Raw genomic sequence first — 22,023 nt, 5'->3', positions numbered from 1 at the left:
GGGCCTGTTGGGAGCTAATAGCAGCCAAGGTGAAAGGTGAAACATGGAAAAAGCAGCCAACAGTTCACTGACAAAGTGTAGTCACTTTGATCAGCCTACTCACACATCACCTAAAAGGCAATGCTGCTCTTGAGTGGTTTGAGAAAGTTGCTCTGTCTTCCCTAGAAGATTCAACCATTTTAGATACTTTTCCGTCTGTTAATCTACATTCTCCTGGACAATTTTGATTTCTCTGCTTGACAATTAATCCCAGAATTGCAGTAACATTTGGATAGGAAGGGACATCCAGAGGTCTCTAGTACAACCTCTTCCTTAAATCAGGGCTTTGCCCAGCCTGGTCTTGAAACCTAAAGACGCATAATGTACAGCCTCTCTGGGAAACCTCTTCTAAATTTTAACTATCTTCATACTGATATTTTTTTTTTCTTCCTTTCTGTCCCATCAGAATCTCCCTGATTCCCTTTATGGCCACTGTCTTTCATTCTCCTGCCATGTGCCTCACTAAAGAGTCTGGCTCCACTTTTTGTAGATTACCTTCTTTTCTTGTAAGTGTTGAAAGCTGCTATTAGGTCCCCCTGAAGCGACGTCTTCTCCAGGCTGAACTGTTCCACTTCCCTCAGCTTCTCCCTGAAGGGCATGTTCTCCAGACCATGACCATCCTGAAAGCCTCTTCTGGACTTGATCAAGTTCATCAGTATCTTTCTTATATGGGTGCACCCAAAACTGGATGCACTATGCCAGACTTGTTCTAACAAGTACCACATAAAGAGGAACAATCACGTCCCCCAATGTACTGGGCCTGTGAATACATCCCAAGATGCTGTTAGTTCTCATCAGTGCCACTGCACACTGGTGGCTCATGTTTAGCCTATCGTCCTCAAGAATTCATGAAGTGTTTTCAACAGACCTGCCTTCCAGTTAGCTGGTCACACCCCATCTTGTACTGCTGCAGCAAGTTGTCTGTTCCACGTGCAGGACTTTGTATTGTTGAATTTTATTCCTACAGCCTGTTTAGGTCCCTCCTAACAACAGCCAGCCCTGTCTGCAGACATATAGACTGCACTCTCATTTTGGTGCTGTGCACAGACATTTCTGCATGTCAAGTCATTAACAGAGATATTAAACAGGTACCAGGGAAAAATGCTGAAGAACTTCATGCGGTCACCAGCCTTCAGACAGAATATCACCTGTTAACCTGTACTCTCTCAGACCAGCAATCCAGCCAGTATTTCACCCATCCAGTAGTTCAACTATCCAGGCCATAATGTCCTAATGTGGGCCAAGAATATTGTGGGAGACTGTATCAAAAGCCTTGCTAAAGTCTAAGTATGGAATATCCACCACATTCCTTGCATCCACAAAACCAGTCATTTCATCATAGAAGAAAATTAGGTTGGTCCACTCTGATTTACCTTCGGTAAGACGTGTTCTTGTCCTTCAGGTGTTCAGAAATGGCACAGATGGACTTGCTCCATGATTCTCTCCAGGGACCAAAGAGAGGTTGTAGTTTCCTGAATTATCTTTCTTGCTGTTTTCAAAGTTGGGTGAAATATTTACCATCCTCCAGTAGTGGGGGAGTCCCCTGGGCATCATGATCTTGCAGCAGTAATAGAGGGAGCAGCCCTGCAGTGGTATCAGCAGGTTCTCTCAGCACCCTTGGATGCAACCTATCTAATTCACAGACCTACAGGATTGACTGTAGTTCTATTGCTCTGAGCAACTACTGGAAATAGTAGTTCTCAACTTCACTGGTTGTAAACACTGTATATGTCAGTCTTAAACCAGAATCTTTTTGTCATATATTTGCCCACTTTGTGCTTTACTACCTTTCATGAGAATATCCTGTTTTGTTGAGTTTCTAGTCATTTCTCTGTTTATACCATTACCATTAAAGTGCTCATGATGACCAGTACCTTTCCACTGTTCGAAGTTCTAAAGGAGACAATGAACTTCTTTTACCTGAAATGTTTGGTTATTGTGGGTTTTTTTTTCTGTCTCAGATAAATTCTCCTATATAACTGTTTTAGCTAGGAAATACATGCTTCCAGAAGCTAGAGCTTCAGTTTACCTGTGCTCACGTTATGCTTTTGTTTGTGTGAAAACTGTGAGGACTAATGCATGTAAAGATAACAGATACAATCCTTTAAATGCTATTGCTAGTTCCCCACTCCCCTCCACTGCCCGACTCATTCTCTGAAATTCTATAGTTTGATTACAGCTCACTGACTGCAATGCTAACAAAAAGTTTCACTTCTCTCCTAATACCAAGTGTTACAGTTCACACAAGGCACTCATATCTACTCAGTTGTGATTGTAGATACTCTAGTCACTGGCTAAGCTTATTTTCAGAAATATCACTTATAGGCTAACACACTCTGTAATGGCATTGCCAAAGGCATTACAACTGATGTTAGGGTAATGAGGTTGAAAAGAAAGTAAACCATTGCCTTAGCACTCTGAGGGTCACAACAATCTTGTCACAAGGGGTATATTAAAGCAGATTAATTGTTTGAGTAGACATGGCCATATCACCTTGCTTCAGGCATCATCTTCTAAAAATACCTATAGTAAGAGAAAACCAAACCCCATAGACTCTGGCCTTAATGGTTTTCTTATGCTGCAATGTTTGGCTCTGGAAATACTGGGGGGTGGTGGGGTGGGTGCAGGGGGAAGCAGGCATCCAGTTCAACCAGTTTATAATTTCATGCACATTCTTACAGTTTCTTACTTTTGCTTCTGGCTACCTGAACCCCAATTCCAGAAACCAGGCAAGAAGCCCCAATACTTTCTAGCATATATCTCTGTAGGCAAAGGCCCATGCAAAGTCATTTGTTGTTAAACTGAAAACATAATTTAAATTTCTGACAAGATGCACCCATTTAACCACACAACTCTTGAAGCTGAACAGAGCAAAACTGCAGTGCTGCAATATTTTCTGTTAACACAGGCTTAGTTTCTGGGTAATGGTGCTACTAGAGCCCAGGACTGACCCTGAAGTCTTGGTACACAACAAAGGCTCAATAGTTTGTTGGACAAGGAGGAAAACATCTTCCAGGGCTGTGCCATGTCAGGCAACCATTGCTGGTTGCATTCCTAGACGGAAGACTGCCTTCGGGCTCATTCTTTGTTTGCTGGGAGGAAAGAAAGAGGGAAAAGCAGGCACTTTAAAGCATTATACTCAAAAAAGTACTTGTAATCGGGAACACAAAGCTTGCCCTGGTGGCTTAAGAGTTGGGACAGGTCAATTTATAGAGTACTTCTCTTGGCATTCTGCCACTCGATGTGAAGTTGAACTTGGCATGGGCTTCCCAAGCTTTATGCGTGCTCCTTGACCTGAGACCTCACACTACTCAACTTTGAGAAAGCCAAAATCTAATTTCGTCAGCTGGGGTGTTTTGAGTCACCTGCAGTTTGTCACCAAACCGTGCTACCCGGCCACCAGCGCGCCCAGCTCCTATCCCAACTTTCAGCATCCACGAGTTGGAAGGCCACCTACGGGCTTTTGGGGAGAGCCCTGAGACGCAGGACAGGCAGGCCGTACCCCGCCCCAACGGGAGCCACCTCCGCCACCCGCCCCGCGCTCACGGGGTCGGCCGCGCTCACGGGCCGGACCCTCGAGCCCCTCCCCGGGCCAGGCCCCCCGCCGGGCGGCCGGTGCCACCCGCAGCCCCGCGGCCGCCGACCTTCCCCGGCACGCGCACGCGGGCCAGCCCCGATCTCTCCGGGAGGGGGCGGGGGGGGGGGGCGGGGGAGGGGGCGGCCGGAGCCGTGCCCGGGTGAGCGCCCCGCGCGCATGCGCCCTGAGCGTGGCGCCCCCGCTCGGCTCCGCTCGGGCCGCGCTCGGCTATTTCCGCCTCTTTGTTTTAAACTCCGGGCCGAGCCTTTTAAATTTTATCCCCCCCTCCCCCCCCCTTTTTTTTTTATTTTTTAATTTTTTTGGCGGGGGAGAGGAAAAGGGGCCGGTGTTTCCCCCTGTCTCGCGTTACCTCCCTCGCGTCCTCCGCTCGCTGTCCGTGGCGGCGCCCGGGGAAGGACGGGCCGGCGAGCAGGCGATCAGCGGCGGTGGCGGGGAGCAAAACCCCTCACCGGCCCCGAGAGGCGACCGCGCCCCTCCCCTGCCAACGGACACGGCGCCGCCCCTCCCCCGCCAGGTCAGTGCGGGGCCGTGGGGTGGTGTGGGGGTCGGCTGTGGGGCCGCGGGCCGTGTGGGGCCGGGCGAGGGCTTTGGGGGCGGGGCTGCCCCCCCACCCCCCCAGCCCGAGGTGTGTGCCGTGGGAGCCGCGGGGGGCCTCCGGCGAGGGCGTGCGGGGGGCGCGGGGCGAGGGTCGCCTCTGCCTCAGGGGTAGCGGTCTGCGGCGGAGCGGGCCTCCTGCCTCACGGTGTCGGGGGCTGGGGCGGGCGCGGCTGCGCCTGAACTTTCCGTGCCGCAGCAAGCGCTGTGTGTTCTCGGGGGCGGGGGGTGCCCGTTAGTAGGGGAGGCCGGGGTCTGCGTGGGATTCCGTCCCCTGACGCCCCTCCCGGATCAGGGAGTCTGGCGTGGGCCGGGGAAAGGTCCGCCGGTGTCTCCCAGCCCGACTGGACAGCTCCTGCCCGCCTCGGGGACGGGGGCCCGTGGCCTGTGGGGGCAAGGCGCGCGGGCAGCCCCTTCCCGCCGGCCGCGGAGCCGCTCGTGGCGGGGGGCGGGGGGGGGGGGGGGGCCGCTCGGCCGCCCCCAGGGCGGTGCTGCAGCCTGCGGGGGCCGCGGGGATGGCGCTGTCCCGAGTTGTCCCTGAGTGCGCGCCTCCCTTCAGGGCTGGGTTTGCGGGGCTCAGGAACCCCGCGCCTTTGGGAGAAGGGGTCGGTCTGAGGGAGGGGATGGCGGCTGGTAGCGGTGGAGGTACCGTTTCCCGAAAGCAGGGGAATGGAGGAGACATGTCCCATGCCTGTGCGACCCTAGCTATGCAGGGACCTGGCTTCAGTGCTGTCTGTGTAGTGGCATATGGGATTTCAGGTCTTGTGAGAAAGAGGAAATTAAGTAGGACTTGTACGTGAAATACAGAATGATTGTGGTGTGAGTTGTTCTGAGGTCTAAGGACACACACATATTTAATACCACAAAATTCTGACTGTTTTCTCAACCTCAGAGCCTTAGTGAGTTGTGATGCTGTCAGATTTGGTCTCTTCAGTAGGTCTGTTTTAGACTGCAACTGGCGGGTATTACTTCGGAGTGTCCCGTGTTGAAAGTTGAGCATGTCCTAAAGTTAGTAAGACTCACAGGAGGTTTGATGATTAAGTACTTAGATGTTCCTTTGTTACTTCACATTTGAGGTTTTTTTGGTTGGTTGTTTTTTTTTTTTTACTAGTTGTAAAACTGTCGGCCTATGCATGCTTTGTGTCAAATCAGTTTAGCTGTTTCCTGATTTCTGTATGAAATGTGTGCCTCTGAGAAACCAGTTCAAGATACTCTGTTTTATTATCTGTGTATGTTCTGGAACGTTCTTCTGGAATACTTTGGTATTTTTCAAAAGAATCCTATATAATTGTCTTCCAGAGTTTCACAGAAGAGCTAAGTTTGTGGATGAAAAAAGTTTGAATTCGAAAGAAAAAAGTTGAGATTAACCTTATGTTCAAGAAGCATCCCATCTATTTATCTTCCATTGTAAACTGCTTTCCTTTATTTAGCACAAGCAACTAGGCATATGCTAAATACATTGTTATGAGTCTTTTTAGTACTAGGTGGTGTGCTTTTAAAAATCTGTTGTTGATTATTTTTTGGTAGGATACTTGTGAATTTTATGTTTGTTCTTATAATGGCAGGTCAGGTGAGAATCCGAACTGTGATATTTATCATGCGTCTCATAAAGATGCTCCGCAATTTGTAAAAATTCTTGGTTGGTGACACAGAAATGGAAACCTTGTACACTTGCAGTAGTTTCCCTATTTCAATTCAGTTTAAGTTGTACTTGTTGATATTTTATAATGACTTTAAAAGAATACAGAACTTGTGCAGAACTGAAGGTACTTGGTGAGATCATGTAGGATGCACTACAAAAGGGTTAGGTGGTTTTCTAAAGAGGTGCATAGGGGTTCTGCCACAGAAAGCTGGGAAATAAATTTTAAAGCATTCTGTAAATCACTTTTTGAGAAAAATCTATTTGGTTTCTTTATGTGGGCTGATCTAGCCAGCTTGATCTTCTTACTCTGCTGTCACCATATAAAATCAAGACTGAACACTTGTAAATGTTGTATTGAAGTCGACTTACAAGAGTTTGTAACTATGCTAGCCTAATACTAATGCCGAGAAAGGCAGAAATTAATTACAATGCTATGAAATACTTCTGCTACTAAGAGACTTTAAAGTGTAGTTTCTAGTTGCTGCAGCTGCCCAACCTACCCTTACTTGTCCTGACTACCTACCTGATTTAGAGGACGTCGTCTCTAAGCTTTGTGTTTGTGATACAGGTAAGCTTTCTTAGCAAGAACCATTTTATGTCTGCTTTAGTAGCTTCTGTTTCCTTTTTCCCATGTGACTGTTTAATCTAGGTGGCCTTTTTAGCTTTAGTAATGTTCTCCCAGGACTGAAATACTCTCTGGGAAACTCTGTAAGAAGAAGTAGAAGCATTTCCTTTGAAGTTCTAAGCTAGATGCAACCAACAAAGAGAATGTGGGCATGATGTTTTAAAAACATGTATGTTGATAGCGTTTCACTTTTCAGCTACTGTCTTAAGAGGTGATACCAGCTTACAAGAAAGTCTGATGAGATCTTGTATGTTACAACATTCTCTCTCTTGTTGTTGTTTTGGAATTATTGTCCAATTGGTACACATGTGGAAGTAAGCATTACTAAATGGAGGCTTGTATTGACAATGGTATTTGCAGGTGCAGTGGATTTAAGACTGTTGGCATTCCTGAGAGTTTAGTAATTTAAACTCTGTTCTCTTTTCATTATTGCTACTAAAGATGTTTAACAATGGTTGAAACTACTCTGATTTGCTAGGTTAGGTATGCTGTCATGTTTAAAGGAAACCTTCCTAGGGCAGTTTGATTAGAGTAGGTTAAAAGCCAGGCACAAGCTGTCCGTGTATTTTGATCTTATACAAGACTTATTTTGAAGCTCTGTCTTGAAGTAAACTCACAGTTTTGTATTCTTTGCACCTCCCTTTTTAAAATGCAAGCTTGCTGTATTAGACTGTAAGTTTAGCTAGTAAGTGGAAGTCATAAATGCACTAAAACTGAAAAGCAAAAGGGGTTATTCTGTATTAAAAGCAATCTTTGCTATTGTGATATGTAACACAGCTTTGTTGCTAACTGAAGACATACTATAAAGATATTTTTTATGTTTTTCTATAATTGCTCTAAGGAGCCAAAAAAACCCTTGCTGCTCTTATCTGAATTATTTTTTTTTCAAGTTAATTTTACTGAATAAGTGCATCTATATTTAAATCAGCAGACTATGAAAATGAAATACTCAGTGTGGTGGGAACTAGTGAGATTGAAAGCCTTATTTGCTATTGAAAGTTTGATTGAAGTTTGCTGCAAGGACCTGAAGTCTTGCAGCCATATTGCAGAGCTAGCATTTTAGGAAGGAATAAACCAGCAGTACGTTGATCATTAATACTATTTTCCCTTTTTTTTTCTCTCCCCCTCCCCCATCACACTATGTGTAAGGACGTAAGGGTCTTTTTATTTCTTTGTCAAACGCAGCATGTATTATTTAGAAGTAGGGGGTAGTACAGATCATTCGAAAGTAGGGGGAATGACTGAGTATGGTGAGCTCAAGTTACTTGTTCTTTGTGCCAAAAGATGACTGCTCTCACAGTTATGACTGCCTCTTTTTCAGATCACAATTTTAAGTTGACAGAGCCAGTGGGGGAAATTGTTGAAGGGGTTGAGGGGAAAACTGGAGATAATCGAGGTGTGTTGGCATTACTACAATGCAGGGTAAGACTGTAAGGAGGAAATACGCAACTATGAAGAAAACCAGGCTTTTTTGCAAGATTTGCTGCAAGTAGAACTTATTTAACCTAGCTCTACCATTATTTTCCATCTCTCTGCAAAATGGCAAGAAGGAGGCTTATTATCCCTACTGACATATATTTATGTTGACATTAACAGATAGCTATTTCATATTCTAACCTTGTGTCTGATAGCATAGAACTTTGTCTGCATTAAAAGGGCTCATGTTTTGGTGGCAATAAGGATCCTTCTTGTTTGAAACTGAGGCTATACTAGTTGTTGGGAACTGAGGATATCTATGCCTTGTGAACAGCGTAAATTCATTTTCATTTAAGGTCAGAAGCATTCTGTGTATGATAGGAATGGGTGAGAATGTGCTGTGCAGTGTTTGCTTAATTAAGAGAGGGAAGTTATTTTTTCAGATTGCCAAAATGATTATCATGTTACTTGTTGACTTACAAATGGCTGTCTTGCCAAGTTTTTCATTTTTAGTTAAGAATTTTCTTTTCACACTCTGCATAACCAGACAGTCAGTGTATAACACTATCTGTAGTTGATTATATAATAATCATTGTGATGTTACTGGATATAATGCAAATCTTGCGTGAATTATGCCTGATACTATGCCAGAACAGGTCATCCCTGCTGTCTTCTCTTGCAGTGTTCATGCAAACATTAACATGTTTGTAACCAAAGATCTCATTTATTAATGAAAATATGTAAGCATTGCCAGTGCAGTGTTGGCTGATTTTCCAGGTAATGTGTGGTGCTGTACAGCTTTTTCAAATTTTTCACCGGAAAGGACAAGCTGAAAGGTACAATACAGATAGCTAACTTTTATATTCTTTTTGTATAAATAATTATCTCTGACATTTCTTGTATCTGAATGTTTAGTTTTAGTACACAGATTGCCGTAACAAAAGCCATGGGTCACTTGGTTACTTAGGTAAAAGATTGCCAAATGTAGTTTAACTAGACAAAATATTTATTATAACAAATTTATTGTTGTACCGAGCAGTGGCAATCAGTAGAATTTATTTGAGGGATGGGAGTGTTTGGTTTTGTTTATTTTTTTTTAACATAGTGGCATGCCTTGTTCCTTTAGAGTAACTTTTCCCAAAAATTATTTGGACATACAGATATTTGAAAGTTAAAGTTGTGTCTTGGGACTGAGGTCAAAATGGACTGGGATCTTTTCGTAACAACTGTGTTTCAGATGATTGTATTTCATACTTTTCTGTTGTGATAATAACCGAGTTTTGTTTCATTGTTTGTTTTTTTCCTAAAATATAAAGTATGTTCTAAACACAAGGACTCCAGTCTGATTGGAGGATTCAAAATAGGCAAGAGGTAAGAGAATTTTTTATGTGCTTGTTTAAGGACTTAAGCATACACACTGCTGAAGATACATATGCCCCTGTTTCTAAATCAAATAATTTATATTTCGAACTCATAACTTCTGTTAAACCTGTATCAGTTAAAGATACTTCTGATACTGTTTCCGCACTGTAAGAGAGTGCTAAGACACTGTAATCAAATCAGTCCTGTTAATACTTGAAATGCTTTTCTTTCCACCTGTGAATTATTCATTTCTAGGTGTGGACCCCAAACCAGTGTACAGTGTTTGCCTGGTTGGTTCTGTTTATATTTGTGAAGCGCCTCAGTTGCAGTGCTACAGCAAGCGATTCCCGTAGACTTTCTTATACTAGTTGGTTGTTTCCTGTCTGTTTTCCAAGCTGTACTGAATCTTTTTCAGGGAAAAGTAAGCATAACACCACCACTTGTTAAATGCTCACTTAGAATTTCTTATCCACAAGTACAAGTTGTTCTTGCCCTGTGCAAAAGTCAGTGCTTGTGGAAAAGTTCTTTTCTGTTGGTGTGGAAACAACATAGTAAAAAATTATATTCTCTGAGTGAAATCCATCAGGTTTAGAAACAAACATTTACGTTTTTTATGAACAGTTACATGGTTTGATTTCATTTGTTGAATGAAGAAGTAACTAAGCTGCCTTTTGCTATAGCAGTTTCCTAAGACTGATTGCAAAGTAGCCTTGCATCTGAAATCAGTTTATGCTTTAAGATCATGGGTTTTGTATTGCGTTGTCATAAAATGATGATTATTTCACAGGTTAAAATCTTGGTAAAAAAAAAAATTCTCTGGTCTATGCTCGTGCTGTTACCAGACAAATTACAGCAAGGTGCCCAGTATTTTTGTTTGTTTGTTTGTTTTTTCCCCCCTGGAAAATCCATATATGCATTTTCCTTCTGCAAGTAAATTGGCACTAACTTACCTTGAATCTGTATTTTTAAATTCCAGTCTATGTCTATTTCTGCAGTGAAATCTAAAATCTAGTCTATTTCAAATACTGAGGTAATACCTCAATTTACCAAAAGTTTGAATCTAACTATTATTGAGCAGGAGTAGTTTAATTGAAAGGTGCTTTTTAATAACATTTATCCTTGTTAATAGTAGCATTATGCTTGGTGGCATCAGAATAAGCAGTTTATTTGCCTACCAATTTATTAATCTTGTTTTCTAATCCTGTACTTCCATTTCTTGCCTGGCTAGAATACATAGAAATCCCGCCCAAGCTCAGGTCATTATGTAATAATTTCAGAACTTGTGTGTATATTAAAAAAAAATGCTTCATTTGTACTTCTTATTACGGCCATTATCCACAAGAAAACTAGGCTTATATCTGAAGTAGCTTAATGGCACCTGGGCAGATAAAAAGGCTCTGGGTAGCTAGTGGAGCTAATTTTCTTCAGTTCACCTTCTTCAAGATTTGTCAGATGTTATCAGAAGCAGTCTGTATATTGATCCACGTGGTATTAAGTGAATGTTGGCACTTGAAGGTTTCATTTTATTAAGGTCATTGAAATATGTAGGTGTAGAAAGTACTGTATTAGTTGCAGTCGCTTTTAATGCAACTTTTTTAGGCATAATCTTAGATGCTGACACCAGAAGTTGTTTATCAGGAATATGTTTGCTCTAATCTATAGTAGTTATTTAGATAATGTAAGGTTATTGTGCCCAGATGATAATAGCTCATGGGTTGTGTGATTGTGATTTTATGACTAAAAATGGCTTGAATTTGGACCAAGTGTTACAAAGAGAGGATAATGCCTTGCTTTTTTTTTATTATTGTTCTTATTGTTATTGACAAAAAGTTAATTTATTCTTTTTTACTGTAACACTGCAAGGGGACACAGAGAAGTGTAGGTCTAACTATATAACTCATTTTGGGAGCAAGGATGTAAATGGTTTATGGTCTTGAAATTAAGTATTTTGCTACTTCTCTTTGGGAAGAGAAAGTACGTTCTGTCCCCATGTTTCAGTTGCTCCCTCAGTCGCTCCACCAAATGGGTCAAATGACTTGCCTCAGTGAAACTTGAGGTAGGTTTCCAAAGCCACTGCAGGGCATTTATTCCTCAATCACAAGCATGAGTCAAGACTGAACTGGATTTCTGGAGATGATTGGAACGTGTCGTGGAGTTTTGTTTTATCTTTAGAATGTGGAAAGACATAAGTGAAAGATTCCTCTTCTGTAGCCTCCATTATTAGCCCTGATATTACTGTATGATATATTCACTGGAAGAGTGAAGACAAGGGAAAAATGAGCTGCTTTAACTTCTCTGCTATATTCCTTAGACACTTACTGCTTCCTATGATAAGTAACCTTTTTTCAAGTTAGTCATCCATTATACCATCTGCAGACATTGACAATTTTAGCATGCAAATGGAAAAAAACCAAACAACCAGCTCTCTCTTCTCCCAGCTTTAATTCAAAACCAAAGGAATGAAATTTTTTTTCCTTAAAATTACTTTTTCTACTGTTCATAGCGTATGAAGAGATCTACACATGGTACATCCTGACACAAAAAGTCTTCCAGATGCTCAGGATTTGCTGTGTGGAGATCACTGTGAGGCAGCGTCCTTTCAGTCCTTGTCAGCCAAACTTTCAAAATACGTTATTTCTTGTGAGGTATTTTATTAAGTTGTGTTCTAAAGAATGGAGGGAGAGAATGTCAGTGAAGATGTCATCTATTTAAACAATTACTACTTTTTTATTCATGCTTGTAAGTTATTTTGATTGTCCCTTATGGCATAGTTCAATCTCCAAAAGCAATTCTTGGTGAATTGCAGAGGAACCAAATTTAAGCCTATAGATACTGCTAGCAGGCTGCAATATTTAACATCCTGCACTGAAGTACTGTTTTCTACCCTTTTTGCTGTATGTGTCACACATCCATCTAGTGTTTAAATTTGTTGTGGGAAGCAATAAAGGTCTATGAAATTGATTTTGCTTTTAAAAATTCTTGGGTGGAGACTTAAGGTATAGCTGGAATGCGATTATTATGATAAATCACAAAGGTAGTGTTTATTTATTTACTGGTTTATTCCTTGCATGGACTATCAGACCCTATTTAGGCTAAATGTTTTCAGAGAATATTTTCTTCCTACAGGTTTTTAATGGTTTGTATCAATGTGTGGTTGAAGAGTTTTGTTGGTAATGGCCATCTCTTTGAATGCTAATTATCAAATCTCTGATAATTCTATAAGTTCAGTGATATTTTCAATGATGGATACTTTTTCATATAGAATGAATAAAAGATTGATACAAGTTTTAGCTTATAGATTTCAAAAATTCCTTGCATATCAGGTGCTTATTTTAACAGTACAGAATATTAGCACAAACCACTAATGAAGGCGACTTTATTCCAGTACAGACTCAGCGTAGCAGAAGAGCAAGGGGAAACTTCAGGAAGAAAGGCAGGTGAAGTGAGAGCTAGATCCACCAACTTGCTGTCAGCCACAATTCTGGAGTGCGGTTCTTATGGCATACATTAGTAAGATCTCCCAAAATGATGATCTGTATTTCCCTTTTTATGTTCACTAAGATACACACTTTAATGATAAGCCATGCAAACTTTCTCAAAATTGCCAAACACTAACAGCTTAACCAAATCTCAGAGAAAGTAAACAATTACCAGTGTCCCTTACCACAGCTTATTCAGCACCTGCTGCAGCAGTGAAAAAATGTCTTAACAGTGAAGATTTTGAAATCTTTCCTTGCTGCAGCATGGCCAGTGAAACATCAAAAAGTCAAACAAACCAACTCGAACCCCAAACACAACAACATGGTTTGATTAACTGCAGATACCTTTTCTGTGAAGTGCTGTTTCTTAGTGGAAGATAATACATGGTTTCATATTGCTAGATGTTTAACTTTTTCACCCCCTTCCTAGATGCGTGCAGAAACTAGATCTAATGATGATGTAGAAATGAAAATAAATGGAATGTGAGGCCTTTATAATTCTTTTTAAAAGTGTAAGCTTTCAAAAACTTACTCTGTTGAGAATGTTTTGAACATTTTTGAACTGGAAAGTTGGAGCGTTCTTCAGTCATTTGTGATGTGGTTGGGTTGGAAAAGGATGGCTATTTCAGTTCTTAAAAGACAATCCCTGCCCCCCCCCAAAAAAAAACAACCCAAAAAACAAAACAAACAACCACCCCAAAACCCAAACAAAACCGTTAAAACTATGTACTTGTAGTCAAACAGGTACTTGAGAATGCTGGCTTCTGCATGCCGACTTGAAAATATAGTATTTGTTTTACATGAGCACACATAGAAGTTTAAGGAAATTTCAGAGATACTAGGCTCATGTTACTGTAATCAATTCATTAAGCCTGCCAAAAGCATGAGGTGGAATCTTTCCCTTACGCAATATGACTGATACCAAATACAAACACCTTAAGGCAAGTTCAGAACATACGACCTACAAGAAACGTGGCTGATGAAATGTAGTTATGTCTTCTGTGTTTTGGTAAAAGGTACTTCGAAAACTTTGCAGTGTCTGCTGCTTCTGATGGATAAAGTTACTGCATTTGCCGAAAAGGTAAAAACTTGTTAAGATGTTTGCATTAGTAGTTCAGTGCTGCTCTTTATGCTCTTGTTATGTTTTAGTATGGTGAAGATGGTGTGGTCAGCATGTCAAAATAAGCCAAGAGCTGAAAAAGCTAGAATTACTGTGTTGGAGGAATGTTTTCTGTGCTTACTGCATGAGTACAGGCTTTTCCCCTATATTTGTAGTCCATTTTGTTTATAAATGGGAAAGAATTAAAACCCTCCCACAGTAAGCTAGATTACATTTCAGTGTTTCTTTCTTCCAAGAGAGTAACTTCCTTTTCTTCCTCCTTTGCTCAAAATACTATTTCACAGGATGGTCAGGGTTGGAAGGGACCTCTGGAGATGATCTAGTCCAACCCCCTACTAAAGCAGATTCTTCTAGAGCAAGTTACATAGAATTGCATCCAGGCAGGTTTTGAATGTCTTCAAAAAAGGAGCTTCCACCACCTGTTTGAGCAGCCTGTTCCAGTGCTCTTGTCACCCTCAGAGTAAAGATGTTTTTCTTCATACTCAGATGGAACTTCCTGTGTTGCAGTTTGTGCCCTTTGCCCCTTGTCCTGTCGCTTGGCACTACTGAAAAGAATCATAGAATCAGTTAGGTTGGAAAAGACCTTTAAGATCATCAACTGTTAACCCAGGACTGCCAGCTCTATCACTACACCATGTCCCTAAGCATCACTTCTACACAATTTTGAAACACCTTGGGGGATAGCGATTCCACCACCTCCCTGCGCAGCCTGTTCCAAAGACTGACCACTCTTTTGATGGAGAAATTTTTCCTGATAGGCCATTTCCTCTTGTCTTGTCACTTGTTACCTGGGAGAAGAGACCAACCCCCACCTGCCTACAACCTGCCTACCCTTTCAGATAGTTATAGAGAGCAGTAAGTTCCCCCTGAGTCTCCTTTTCTCCAAACTAAAGAACGCCAGTTCCCTCAGCCACTCCGCAGAAGACTTGTGCTCCAGACCCTTCACCAACTTCGTTGCCCTTCTCTGGACACGCTCCAGCATGTCTACACCCCTCTTGAAGTGAGGGGCCCAAAACTGAGCATGCTATTCAAGATGCAGCCTCACTAGTGCCGAGTGCAGGGGGACAATCACTTCCCTTGTCCTGCTGGCCACGCTTTTTTGGATACAAGCCAGGATGCTATTGGCCTTCTTGGCCACCTGGGCACACTGCATGTGTGGCCCACTCTTGGCCCATGGGCAGCGTGCTGTCCACCAGGACTCCCACATCCTTCCCCACAGAGCTGCCTTCCAGTAGGTCAGCCCCCAGCCTGTGCTGGTGTGTGGGGTTGTTCCTCCCCAGGTGCAGGACCTTACACCCGCCTTTGCTAAACTTCATGAGGTTCCTCTCTGCCCAATTCTCTGGCCTGTCCAGGTCTTGCTGAATAGCAGCGCAGCTTTCTGGTGTGTCAGCCACTCCTCCCAGCTTTGTATCATCAGCAAACTTAATGAGGGTACGCTCTGTCCCTTCATCCAGGTCATTGATGAGTAAGTTGGACAGGGCTGGACCCAGTACTGGCCCCTGGTAACACCACCATCTACAGGCCTCCAGTGAGACTCTGCACCACTGATCACAACCCTCTGAGCTCTGCCATTCAGCCAGTTCTCAGTCCACTCGCCTAACCTACGCTTCTTGAGCTCACCTGTGAAGATGTTATGAGAGACAGTCTCAAAAGAGTTGCTGAGATTAAGGTAGACAATGCACACTGCTCTACTCTCATCTACCCAGCCAGTCTTTCCATCACAGAAGGCTGCCAGGTTGGGCATGATTTGCAGTTTTTCATTTTCCTTTCTATTACCTGTTGAATGTTGCCATTTCTTTCCTGATTCCTTTCAAGTATTCATTCTTCTACTACAAGTATATATGCTTTTGCCACTCTTATGGCAGTCTTCATTTTAACTGCTGTTTATATAGAAGCCTATTTCTCAGTGGGTTTGAGTGCAGTTTATGCAGGTACAGCAGGAGAAAAGGAGAGTTCTGCTGAGCACACTTCCTTTGTCCAGGTTGCTGGATTTTCCATGCCTTTTTAGGGTTGACAAGTGCTTATTCATTGGCCTTGATTCTGCAGAGGGCAAATAGCCTTCAGCATTTTCTGCACAGCTGTGGAATAGAGGGCCTCACAGTGTCTTGATAGTTCAGCTGCTCTGTTGCAGATCAGCTGAAATGCCCTTTGTGCTTTCAGCATTGTGGCTGGCTGTCCACTGTCTTTCAAGGGAAGTTTGTCATGTGTAATGGATGATACTTGAATAGAAGACTTACAAGAAATATGTGTGCTGCTCAGGGCCTACAAGGCTGACACTAAAGGAGGGTCTGCTAGAGTAGGAGTTGATGCAGCTTTGTGGTAAGTGCATCCTCTAATAAGTGATGATTTTCTCCTGGTATTTTAGTATGTCTGTCACTGGTGGAAGGGGAGGGAGGAAGATAGCAAACAAGCACCAGGGTAGCTTGGCTTAAAGTTAGGTGATATGATTTGGGCTGACAGCTTCATGGCAGGATTTGAAAGGTTTCATGCTACTGTTGTGGTCAAAGTAGGTTTTCACAGTATGTTTGTCTTGTAAGGCATTGACACTGAAATTAATATATAAAGTACTGTAGATTTCTCCCTGAAGGCACCTGAGAAGATAGAATTGGCTACATCAGGTATTACTCTCTAGTCATCAGCATACTGAACTGGTGATTAATTTTGTTTTAAAAATACTTAGGCTCCCGATATTTCATTTATGCAAAAGATTCTACTCGGCAAAGAAGTGGAAATGACAACTCATGTTTCACTGAAAGCATGAAACTTATGGCTTTAGTCTGTTCAGCCTAGGGCTATTACATTTTAGTAGTTTACTTGACTAAGATCGAAGTATTTAGTGAAGAGAATTGCAAGTCCTCATAACAGAAAAGTCAGATGTTTACTGTGTCTAGGACTGTTGGGTTCCTGCTTATTACAAATACTCAAGCCTTTTGCAAGTAAAATGGTGTTGAATTTGATTTGGTTGGCTTGACTTGTACAGTGTAGTATTATCAATGAGGATTAACAGTGTACTGATGGAGGTTTTTGTCACCTGATGAAGTTTTCTGTACTTTGGAGCTTTTGAGCAAATGTAATTTGAGTAATTATATCTTAGCTTAGTGTTGGACTGAATCAACTCTTTGAACTGGCTGAGTGTGTGCTCAGACTGGTGTATTTGTTCAAGGGAAGAGGCAGATGTGCATAGTAGAGCAAGAATTGCAGAATACAAACACAGGAGGCCAGAACTAGATTGGCAAAGGCTGTTGTCCGTGTCCTTGGTTAAGCTAGTGGAGCTTAAGATGCGGGTATGCTAGACTTCACAACTTGTTTTGGCACCCTCAGATTCTTCACATTACACTGAACTGGGCAATGTTGGAAATCCAGAAACTAATGAGTACTTGTGTCCTAGTTTCAGCTGGTTCAGTGCTGTGGTTTGGATTTAGCAGGAGAGTAGTGTAGATAATACACTGATGTTTTAGGTGTTACGTAGTGCTTACCCTAAGTCAAGGACTTTTCTGTCTCTCATGCTTTGCCAGTGAGCAGGTGCACAAGAAGCTGGGAGGGGACACAGCCAGGACAGCTGACCCAAGCTAGCCAAAGGGATATTCCATACCATAGAACATCATGCTTAGCATATAAACGGGGGGCTGGCTGGATCGCTGCGCGGGGACTGGCTGGGCATTGATCAGCAGGTGGTAAGCAATTGTACTGTGCATCACTTGTTTTTCTTCGGGTTTATTCCTCTCTCTCTTTCTCCTTTTCTTTGTTATCATTATAGTTTATTTTCAATTAAACTGTTCTTATCTCAACCCGTGGGTTTTACCTACTTTCAGATTCTCCTCCACATCCCACTGGGGCGGGGTGAGAGTGAGCAAACAGCTACATGGTATTGGGATTGAACCACAACAACTTGTCAAGAAAACTAGCTCTGCTGTGCCGTTCTATTTGCTGTTGCTCAGTCTTTGTCATAAGTGGTGTCAGTGCAGGTGATCTGAATATCTCCCTCTCTCCCTTCCTATTGTACTTGGGTTCTTCAAGTGATGATGAGTAGTTGCAACAGGTCTGTCCTGTAAAACTTTGGAAATTGTCCCTGTGAAAACATTCTGTTTCACTTGCATTAACAGCTAGTTAAAAGAAAGTTGTTGTATGCCTTGCATTATGAAACCAGAGCTTTCTGCTATTTATACTAACTGTACTTTGCATCTTCTAAACATCAAGTACTTGAAGAATGCTGTCTGCTGTAAAATTATCAGTGGTATCTAAATTTGATGCAGGGCTTAAAGCCCATATAGGTTTCATTTTTATAATCATTTGGATTTATACTAGTGAAGACTCAAAGCTAACTTGTTTCTCTTAAAATTCACAATGTCTAGCTGTGCAAGCTCCTTTATATTGAACAAAGTAAAATGTTCTTGAAGACAGTAAGGGGAGGTTGCTTGGATACTTGAAAAATATGCCACACTAGTGAAATGAGGTAGCATTGTTGGGTTTTTTTCCAGCCCTTTGCAAGTATATTGACAAAGAATTACATGCTACTGGGAAAACTTCAGGGGTTATGAATATTTTCCCTTCTGGCAGTGATTGCCAGCTATAGCTTTATTCCAGCTGTTAATGGTTTGATGTACTATTGACATGATGTACATGTTTATTTGTTAAGAAAAAGGAAGCTTTTGAGAGTGCATTTACCAGTCTTTGGTAATTTTGCAGTCTTTGGAAGTAACATATACAAACCTCTGGTGCTTTTGCTCTATGCAAGTTCTAGCTCAGATGGTCCTGATTCTGTATTGCATTCCTGTGTCTCCTCCCCAGTGTTTTTACTTTAAAAATTGTATTTGTTTTGAGAAAGAAAAAAATAAAAAAAGAATGAAACTGTTTTCAAAACTGAAGTTGCACAACTTCCGAATACTTCCAAATACTGCAAAATGTGGAGGACTGGAAAAGCTTTTTTGCTCTATTGATTAAAATCCTGCTATATAGTTTGATATTAAATAAACAATGCTAACCATCAGGTTTCTTTTCATATTTGCAGCCAATTGAAAGGCTAGATTTTGTCTGGGGTAAGAAGGCTGCAGCAGCAATTGTTCAAAGGAGACTAAGTTACGTTGTTGCTTCAATTTATATCTGAAAGAGCTGAAGTTAAATACAATAGAAGTGTGAGCAGAGTGTATCTTAAAGCCCTCCTGGGGTTTCAAGAACAAAAGAAGAAATATTTTGCAAGGCTCCTTTTCATTTGAGTTGTATGTTTCATGGGTAGCTAACTCTATGTAAGTTAGTGTGTGTATATTTGAGTCCAGGAAGAATACAGAATACCTACTAAGCATTTGCAAGGTATGGGTCAATTTTAGCAACATTTGCTCATCTGCTGTCATAACAGCACAGAGGCAATTATTGGACATATGAGTGAAGCTGAAGGCTTTGACTGAATTTTTTTAACCAGAGTCATGGTTATGTAATTTTTCAGGTTCTTTCAAATCTTTGTTTTGTTTGTATTAATTAACCATCAAGTGTTGTAATCTGGGTTTATGCTATGTGGGGATGTTAAAAAGAAAAGTGATTGTTGGTGGAATATACGTTCAGTTAATTGTAGCACCTGCTGTGATGGAGAGACGGGACGCAGCTTGATGCAAGCAAATGTCAATTTATTGTTCAGAAGCACGAGTTTATATCGACCAGTTCCATCCTTATTCTTCCAAGGCTTCAAAACACCACCATAGGGGTCACCATTTGAGGAGACTGAGGCACGGAGTCCCGGATCTGACCAGAAGACCCTTCATGACTCCATATACATCTCCCATAGGGGAAGACACTTGATTCCCAAGTTTCACACAGCTCACCTCTCAATTCCAGAGGGACTTTTTTTCAATTCCTGCTTCCTTTCAGCAGCTCATTCAACGTTCTGTGGGACTCGCAGCCTGCCGCTCAGCCTGGCGGTTCATAAACCCCTCACGTTGGGGTCACCAATTTGCTGCGAATGAAGAGACGGGACGCAGCTTGATGCAAGCAAATGTCAATTTATTGTACAGAAGCACGAGTTTATATACACTTTCAGAAGCTGCGTGTTTTAAACAGATTGGTTCTTGAAGCTAAGCATTGCATACTAGGCAATCCCTGATTGGTGGTTACCTCTCCTTGGCGCCATCCGTCCCCCACTCCCCTGTGCTCTGTCAGCATGACTCATCATGTTAATTGTTGTGTTTATTCACACTCCTTGTCCTCCCAGGGTTGACCTACAAGCTCAAGCACATTCCCCTCAGCTAACTGATTGCCACGCATGGTCCTAATTTCCAGCCCACTACTGCAAGCACCTTCCTACTTCTTGCCTGCAGATAGCTTCTGGCCTCTCACTACAGATATCCATTTTGACAGCTACTGTTTTATTGGGCTGCCAGTGTGTCTGGACCAGTAAATGGAGTCAAGTGACTGAAAACCTTAATTTTTAAAGGCCTTTTACTAAATACCATAATGAATTGTCTTTTGTTCCTACATGAATATTCTTTATCCTCTCTTTTTCAAAAATAGGCAGTATTTGCATGAGAGTGGGAAAATTTGTTGTTTCTGATAGAGATCTGTAACAAGTTCAGATAAAAGGTACAAAAATCCTAGTATTCAGGCTACCATACAATGACTTACTAGGGATACGCCTTTTCTGTGTCTTTGTTAATAAGTGGTTGGTTTCTGGGGTTGTAGAATCACATGTAACATTTTATGCAATTAGATGTTTTCATTGTAGGATTAGGATTTTTCAACAATGGAAGTTAAAACATACCTATATAAGGGGAAGGAGGAAGGGAAAAATCACCAAAACTCAAGTTTTTTCGGAGCTGATGACATAGGTGCATAAGGCTTCTTGCTTCTCCATGGTGAACTTTTCAAGCTGTTGTTAATTTCCATGGAGTCATAGAGCAATAAGTGGAAATGTACACCCATCAGTTCAAATAACAGCTGAAAGTCACATGGTATTTTGAGTTGCTCAGCCATCTGCAGAGGACATAGTAATCAAGATTACAATCTGTTTCAGCAGTAGTTAAGTCCTAGATTACTTTCTCTGAAGTGCACGGATACTATTCAAAAAAGTGGTGTGGGTTCAGACAATAGAATCTCACAGAAGATTTGATTTTAAAGGACTTTGCTCTTCATGAGATTCAAGGCTATTCTTGACTGACTTGATCAGTGGAAGTCAAGGATCCCTTCATCTTTTTCTGATCGATGTGTACTGAATTAAAACATAGTGCCTTTTAATGGCTTGTAGTTTCTGTCTCTCATTTCTCAGTAAGGAGCATGGTGAAACATACTCTTCCAGTGTATGACAAGTATGTCTATAACATTTTGTCAAGACTTAAGCTGGGATAGTACTCAGGTTAAGAGTAGTCTTTCCTTCAAAAGGCTCCTGCCTCTAGCAGTGATTTTAATTTCTGATAAGGAACCCGATTCTATTCAGAGAAGGTTGTAGTAGTAGTCATTAATGAAATGAAAGTCACTTCTGATATAATGCTGTGTTTTTATAGTATTTTTAAAGACTTTTAAGAACTTTTGACACTTTAGATCATCTTCCCAGTTTTATCAGTGCTTGTAATGCATGTTAATTGGAAATTATCTTGTACCCTCAGCACTAAACAAAGGAAATAGCAAAATGGAAAGAGTAATCTGAATGTAATTAAACTAGTGATTTTTGTCAGAAATAGAAAATTGTGTAGTAGGATCAAATCTGGCCAGTCAGACATTGTTTTTTGCAGGCTATTTTGCAGAAAATTTTAACTTTTGTTGCATGGATATTTTCCTGCATCCCAGTATTTGTTAGTCTGTTCTTAGGACTGTCAAGACCCGACCATGAAGAACTCGTGATCTGTATAACTAGGCATGTTTTAATTGGAAGAGGTGTCTGGAGTGCACCTTGCTTAAGTGTTTTGAAGGATGTGGTTTCACAAGCTGTGGAGCTAAGCTAATGTCTTGCTGCTGCCAGTTTGCACTGTACAGTGCATCTTCTTCCCCTGAGCATTCTCAAGTTCTCTTTTAACCTTCCTGTGAATATGTAAAATTATCAGTCCAGCAGAAGACTGTCCACAGATTTATGAGTCATTCCCAAAGCATCCCTAAGCCTTGAGAGCACTACCTGTATGGAAGATGCTGGTTTAATGCTATTTAAAGTCCTGCTTTGAGCAATTTAGTGAC

General features: G+C 41.7%; 1 protein-coding gene across 3 annotated transcripts in view; it reads left to right on the top strand.

The window, feature by feature from the left end:
* The first annotated feature begins 3,814 nt into the window (after window positions 1–3,814).
* Window positions 3,815–22,023, top strand: part of PCGF3 (polycomb group ring finger 3) — a 60,612-nt gene continuing 42,403 nt past the window's right edge. The window contains exons 1-2 of one of the 3 annotated variants that reach the window (XM_037373501.1): window positions 4,051–4,151; window positions 9,231–9,285. The gene's annotated coding sequence lies outside the window, so the exon portion shown is untranslated. Of the gene's footprint in view, window positions 4,152–4,707; window positions 9,286–22,023 lie in introns of those variants that run through there. The other 2 variants (XM_037373504.1, XM_037373503.1) reach the window with 2 other exon arrangements.

This window comes from Falco rusticolus, chromosome Z (assembly GCF_015220075.1).
Source record: "Falco rusticolus isolate bFalRus1 chromosome Z, bFalRus1.pri, whole genome shotgun sequence".
NCBI lineage: Eukaryota > Metazoa > Chordata > Aves > Falconiformes > Falconidae > Falco > Falco rusticolus.
Note: the sequence above shows the minus strand (reverse complement) of the source record. Positions and strands in the feature narration are given on the sequence as shown.